The 7,545-nt window shown below is 45.6% G+C and overlaps 1 pseudogene across 1 annotated transcript; it reads right to left on the minus strand.

Moving 5' to 3' along the window:
• Positions 1-5,895: 5,895 nt before the first annotated feature.
• On the minus strand, positions 5,896-6,995 carry LOC103257281 (annotated as a pseudogene). The gene has a single exon (XR_002481805.1). The product of XR_002481805.1 is annotated as a heterogeneous nuclear ribonucleoprotein C pseudogene (transcript).
• Positions 6,996-7,545: the final 550 nt, after the last annotated feature.

Genomic DNA, 7,545 nt, shown 5'->3' on the forward strand with positions numbered 1-7,545 from the left:
GGGCGACAGAGTGAGGCTCCAACTCAAAAAAAAAAAAAAGACGTTGGAGACCAGCCTGGGCAACATGGGGAGAGGAGACCTCGACTTTACAAGAAAAAAAATCAGAAAATTAACTGGGGGGTGGCACACATAGTCCCAGCTACTCAGGAGGGTGAGGAGGAAGGATCAGCTGAGCCCAGGAGGTTGAGGCTGCAGGGAGCTATGACCATGTCACTGCACTCCTACCTGGACAACAGAGTGAGACACTGGCTCAAAAAATAAATTAAAATTAAAAAAATAAATATATATATATACACACACACACACTGGGTGTACCCCCCCCAAATTTTAAGTGATGTTATCTATGCATCACTTTTAGTTCTTCATAATCAGAAGTGTCTGGATGCTGAGAGTAACCACTCTGAGTGACATTTGTTTTTTGTTGTTGTTTGGTTGGTTGGTATTTTTTGAGTTGGAGTCTCACTCCGTCACCCAGACTGGAGTGCAGTGGCTGTTCCCAGCCACCGCAGCCTCAACCTGCTGGGCTCCGGCGATCCTTCCCCCTCAGCCTTCCGAATAGCTGGAAATACAGGCGCAGGCTACCACGCCCGGCTGATTTTTTGATTTATTGTAGAGATGAGGTCTCGCCACGTTGCCCAGGCGGGTCACAAACCCGCGGGCTCAGGCCATCCACTCACCTCAGCCTCCCAAAGCACTGGGATTACAGGCTGAGCCACCGAGCCCAGTTTCTGAGTGACTCTTGTCATTGCAGAAGTCACACGTGACTTGCTTTCATCTTTTGTTCTTGGTATACATTGAGTATCACAATTTTTTTTTTTTGAGTTGGAGTCTCACTGTGTCACCCAGGGTGGAGTGAAGTGGCACACTCACGGCCACCGCAGTCTCGACCCGCTGGGTCCAGGTGATCCTTCCGCCTCAGCCTTCCAAGTAGCTGGAACTACAGGTGCGCGCCACCATGCCTGGCTAATTTTTTGATTTATTGTGGAGACAAGGTTTCACCAAGTTGCCCAGGCTAGTCTCGAACCCAGTGGCTCAGGCAATCCTCTCACCTTGGCCTCCCAAAGTGCTGGGATTATAGGCGTGAGCCACTGCGACCGGCCTCGAGTATCACAATTTTAATACAGTGTTTCCTTACTTTAGATGTGTATATACTTTTTGGCATCCTCTGTATAATATATATGTTTTTGAAATTTATTTCCAACTTTTTGTTTTGAAAAATTGAGAATCTCCAGAAGAGTTGAAAGAGTACAATGAACATTCCTTCACAAAATTCACCAATTGTTAACATTTTGCAAACTTTCGTTCTCTCTGTTCCTATAAATGTATATGGAAACACTCACACATTCATTTTCTTGCTGAGTCATAAAATAAGTAGCAGAAATCATGGCACTTCATTCTAAAATACTTCAGTATGCGTCTCCTGAGAATGAGAACATATTCCTAATAATGACAATGCTATTATCACAACTTTATTTATTTTAAGTTTAATTTTAGTTGCTTTATGGGTACAAATGGTTTTGGTCACATGGATACATTGTATATTGGCATAGAAGTCTGGGCTTTGTTTTTATTTTTGAGTAGGAGTCTCACTCTTTCGTCCAGGTTGGAGTACAGTGGCACACTCACGGCCACTGCAGCCTCGATTTGCTGGGTTCCGGTGATCCTTCCACCTCAACCTCCCAAGTAGCTGGAACCACAGGTCTGTGCCAACAGGTGTTTGCCACTACATTCGGCTAATTTTTTTATTTATTGTAGAGACAAGCTCTCGCCAAGTTGACCAGGCTGGTCTCACATCCCTGGATTTAGGCCATCCTCTCCCCTCCGCCTCCCAAATTGCTGGGATTACAGGTGTGAGCCACTGTGTCTGGTGATGTCAGGGCTTTAAGTGTGTCTGCCCTTCCCCCCTACCTGTGGACCTTGTACCCGATGGAAGATTTTTCATCCCTACCCCCCTACGCTGCTATCACAACTTTATTTTTTTATTTTTTGAGTTGGAGTCTCACTCCATTACCCAGGCTGGAGTGCAGTGGCATACTCCTGGCCACTGCAGCCTCAACCTACTGGGCTCCGGTGATCCTTCTCCTCAGCCTTCCAAGTAGTTGGAACTACACAGGTGCACACTACCATGCCCGGCTATTTTTTTGATTTATTGTAGAGACAAGGTCTCACCATGTTGCCCAGGCTGGTCTCAAACCCGTGGGCTCAGGCAATCCTCTGGCCTCGGCCTCTCAAAGTGCAGGGATTATAGGCTTGAGGCACCGTGCCCAGGCAACACAACTTTAAACAATTGACGTTAGTTCTATATTCTCTAATGTACAATCAATATGCAAGTGTCTGAGTGCTTTCATATCTGTTTTATTTTTTATCCAAGTTCTGACACAAATGTACACATTGCATTTGGTTGTTATGTCTCTTTTATCTCTTTTTACCCAAAACAGTCATGTCTCCCTTTGCCTCGTTTGTTGTTATTGTTTTCTGGATTTTTGAAGGGTCCAGGACAACTCTTGTATAGAGTGTTTTGAGTTCTGAGTTTGTTTCCTCATGAATAATTTTAGAAGAAATATTTTTTTTAGCAAACATTCTTCACTTTGGTATTGTGTGCTTTTTGCTGCATTCTACTGCGTATGAGATCAGGTTAGCCTACCAAGGGAGAGGCTAAGATTGAGCATTTTGATAGGTAGTTTCTACAAAAACAGAAATCTTCAGATTCCTTCTCTATAAAGGTGTGCGATTCATAAGCAAGTTGCAGGATGATGCCTTCAGGCTATGGGAAAGCCTTCTTCCCTGGTTGTCCTTGACTCAATTAACACTCACCCATGCCTCTGGGGGAATCCATTACTACCTCGATAAGGATTGCAAAATACAACGAGATCTCATTCCATCCATATTTATTAGCTGCATTCTCCTTTTTTCTCTTTTTTGTGCATACTCAAGTTGTTTTATTTTATTTTTTTGAGTTGGATTCTCACTCTGTTGCCCAGGTTGGAGTGCAGTGGCATGCTCATGACTCACCTCAGCCTTGACCTCCTACTATGTTTGGCTAAATTTTTTGGGTTTTTTTTTTTTTTTTTTTTGTAAACATGAGGTCTCAGTCTCACTGCATTGCCCAGGCTGGTCTCAAACTCTTGAGCTCAAGTGATTGTCCTGCCTTGGCCTCCCAAAGTGCTGGGATTGCAGGTCTGAGCCACTGTGCCCAGCCAATTTGACTTTTTAAAAATAAACTTTTGAGCCGGGCTGGGTGGCTCAGCCTGTAATCCCGCGCCTTTGGGAGGCTGAGGTGAGTGGATTGCCTGAGCCCACGGGTTCGAGACCCGCCTGGGCAGCGAGACCTCATCTCTACAATAAATCAAAAAATCATTCAGGCGTGGTAGCGCATGTCTGTAATTCCGGCTACTTGGAAGGCTGAGGCAGAAGGATCGCCGGAGCCCAGCAGGTCAAGGCTGTGGTGGCCGGGAGCGGCCACTGCACTCCAGTCGGGGTGACAGAGTGAGACTCCAACTCAAAAAAAATAAAAATAAAAATAAACTTTTGGTTAGGCACGGTGGCTCAGCCTGCAATCCTAGCACTTTGGGAGGCCGAGGCAAGAAGATTGTCTGGGCCTGGGGGTTCAAGACCAGCCTGGGCAACTTGGTGAGAACTCATCTCTACAAAAAAATCAAAATATAAGCCAGGTGTGGTAGCGCACACCTGTAGTTCCAGCTACTTGAAAGGCTGAGATTGAAGGATCGCCTGAGCCCAGTAGGTGGAGGTTGTGGTGGCTGTGAGTGTACCACTGCACTCCAGCCTAGGTGACAGAGTGAGACTCCAACTCAAATAAAATAAGATAATAAAATAAAACAGTAAAATAAATCTTTTTATTTTCTAACAGTTTCAGACTTACAGAAAAATTGGGAAGATAGTACAAGCAGTTCACATAAAACCCACACCTAGCTGTCCCCAAAGTTAACATCCTAGTATGACACTTTCATTACAAATAACAAACTGATATTGATACACTATCATTAACTAAAGTCCATACTTTACTCAGATTTTCACAGCTTTTCCCCAGTGTCCTCTTACTTTTCCAGGATGCCACATGCATCTAACCATCGTGTCTCCCCAGGCTCCTCTTGGCCATGACATTTTCTCAGACTTGCCTTGTCGTTGATGACCTTGACAGTTTTGAAGTCCTAGTCAGCTGGGATTTGCCTGATGTTTTTTCTCACAATTAGCCTGGGGTAATGGGTTTTGGAAAGAAGACCACATGGGTAAAATGCCATTCCATGGGGTCATGTCAATGGAAAATAGTAGCAGCACCTGGGGAGTTGGGCTTCACCTCCTCGAAGAGGAGTGTCTACATTAATTCTTTGGAATTCATCTGCTTGGGGATTTGTCTCTTTTCCTCTATTGATTCATGGGTTTTTTGTTTTTTGGGGTTTTTTTGAGTTGGAGTCTCACTCAGTCACCCAGACTGGAGTGCAGTGGTCGCTCCCGGCCACCGCTGCCTCGCCTGCTGGGCTCCGGCGATCCTTCCGCCTCAGCCTTCCGAGTACCCGGAATTACAGGCATGCACTACCATGCCCGGCTGATTTTTTGATTTATTGTAGAGATGAGGTCTCACTGCCCAGGCGGGTCTCAAACCCGCGGGCTCAGGCAGTTCACTCACCTCAGCCTCCCAAAGGCGTGGGATTACAGGCTAAGCCACCGAGCCGGCCTGATTCATGGGGTTTTTGTTTGCTTGTTTTGTTTTTTGAGTCAGGGTCTTACTCTGTTACCCAGGCTGCATGCAGTGGCACCATCACAGCTCACAGCAGCCTCGACCTCCTGGACTCAGTAAACCCTTCCACCTAAGCCTCCCGAGGAGCTGGGACTGGAGACACACACCACCATGCTTGGCTAATTTTTTGAATTTTTGTAGAGAGGGTCTCGTGATATTGTCTAGGCTGGTCTCGAACTCCTCGGCTCAAGTGATCCTCCTGCCTCAGTCTCCTAAATTGCTGGGATTACAGGAGTGAGCCACCGTGCCCGGCCTGCATTTAATATTTATTTGTGTATGGACTCATGGATACCAACACTCTGTATTTTGTTGCTCAAATTGTTTCAGCTTGGCCACTGAGAGCTTTCTCAGTTGACTCCTGTGTCCTTTTGCTATGACCACATTATTGCAGTGTTTTGGGTTAGTTTTTTTTTTTTTTTTTTTTAATTTGTTTGTTTTTTAACATTTTCTTACTTTTTGGCACTGTAACACGCTCTAGGCTCACTTTGCATATTTTCTGCCTCAGTCCTAGGATCAGCTATTTTTTTTTTCCATTAAAAAAAAATTTTTTTTTAAACCATACATCTTTTTTATTATTAAGTCATGAAGAGGTATCAAAATTAAAAGCAAAAATTACGGGGTAAAGCCGGGCTCGGTGGCTCAGCTTGTAATCCCAGCACTTTGGGAGGCTGAGGTGAGTGGGTTGCCTGAGCCCGCGGGTTCGAGACCCGCCTGGGCAACTTGGCGAGACCTCATCTCTACGATAAATCAAAAAATCAGCCGGGCGTGGTAGCGCATGCCTGTAATTCCGGCTACTCGGAAGGCTGAGGCGGAAGGATCGCCGGAGCCCAGCAGGTCGAGGCTGCGGTGGCCGGGAGCGGCCGCTGCACTCCAGTCTGGGAGTGAGACTTCAACTCCAAAAAAAAAAAAAAAAATTACAGGGTAAGTCTTAACAAAACTACTAGGAGCGTTCAAAGGAAGTGAAAATGGGCCTAGGTGCAGGGCAATATGAATTCATGAACAGGGGAAGGACAAGGATGGGGAGAACAGGGAGCATGTGCTGAGGATACTAGGGGAGAGGATCTGGTGAAAATTTTGATCTTAGACAAGCGTCTAGGGAAAGAAATAATGGGACAAGATCTCTAAACCCCACTATGGGCTTAAGAGTCATCCTGGCCATCGGCGCTGTCTCTGTCATCCTCTCCTCCCTCAGCCTCTTTTTCGTCAACCTTGATCAACTCCAGCTGGTCATCCCCCCATCTTCATTATCCTCACCATCCAGTAGGTCCCCCTCCTCAGCAGAGTCACCTGAAGACTCCATCTTCACGTTAGTTTCGCCTTTCTTCACCGAGGTGGTAGTTTGCTCCTCTTCTACCGTATCTTTCTTCGTCTCTGCTGCTGCTTGTTTGCCCTGTTCCTTTTCAACTTTTTCCAGGTTTTCCAGCAGAGAATCCACTTTTTGCTTTGTCTGAGACAGTTCCTTCTTAATGGCCTGAAGGTCATCACCTTTCAACTTTCCAGACTTGGAAGAAGATCCTCGCTGTCCACTCTTAGAACTGAAGCCACTTTTGCCCCTTCGTGAGGTGTTTCCGGAGACACGCTGGCGTTTCGAGGGCACCACAGCCCGAGCAATAGGAGGAGGAGGCCTAACTCGTGCTGGGTTAACCGTACATCCTGTCATCATAATCCCGCTGAAAGTCGTAGTCCAAGTCAAAAGAGGAGCCGTACATCTCCGCCGCAGATCGTTTCACACCTGCTTTTCCTCGGTTCACTTTTGGCTCTGCAGCCAGATTAATATCTAAAACCTGGCCAGCAATCATTCTGCCATCCTCTCCTGCTACAGCAGCCCGGGCATTCCTCTCATTAACATACGAAACGAAGACAAAGCCCTTATGAACAGAGCAACCCACAATTTTGCCATACTTCGAAAAAATTGCCCCCACATCAGACTTCCTGACCACAAGAGTGTTAAGATTCCCGATGAATACACGGGAGATCATGGGGCGAGGATCTGTCTTGTTGGTAACATTGCTAGCCTTTGTGTTTGATGGTAAGGTTCCTCACGAAGCCGAAAAATGTAGCTGAAGATCAAAAAAATCTCACTCAAGCAAAGTTCCACTCACTTATGTATTCAAGTATTTTGTAACCAGGAGGGGAGAGGGAGAGAAGATTTTGAGTGTACTACTCCCGGGTTCTTCGTGGAGAAGCCAACTGCTGCTGGAGACCGGCAACGCAGCACTAACCACTCAGTCGTCTCTTCACAAAATAAAATAAAATAAAATTAAAAAATTTTATTATAAAGATGTGGGATGGCCATTTTTTTCAAGCAGCCCTGTTTCCTTTTATTGCTGAATGACACTAGATGAAAACCAAGATCTGGTTGCTAGGTGTGCTAGTTGCTCCTGATGTATTATTATTTCTAGGCCATCTCAGCAGACAGAGCAAAGAAATTTATGTGTGGAATGGGTGCTGTGGCTCACACTTGTAATCCCAGCACTTTTAGAGGCTGAGGCAGGAGGATCCCTTGAGCCCGGGAGTTTGAGACCAGCCTAGGCAACATAGGGAGACCTCGTCTCTACAAAAAAATCAAAATAATTAGCCAAGTGTGGTGACATATGTTGTAGTCCCAGCTACTTATTAGTCTGAGGTGGAAGGATTGCCTGAGCCCAGAAGGTCGAGGCTGCAGTGAATTCTGATTGTGCCACTGCACTCCAACCTGGGTAACAGAGTGAGACACTGACTCAAAAAAGAAAAGAAAATATATGTGTGTATATGCTTTTTTCCTTTTTTTTTTTTTTTTTTTTTTTTTT

Source organism: Carlito syrichta, unplaced genomic scaffold, assembly GCF_000164805.1.
Source record: "Carlito syrichta isolate Samal-C Ts95f unplaced genomic scaffold, Tarsius_syrichta-2.0.1 Scaffold301632, whole genome shotgun sequence".
NCBI lineage: Eukaryota > Metazoa > Chordata > Mammalia > Primates > Tarsiidae > Carlito > Carlito syrichta.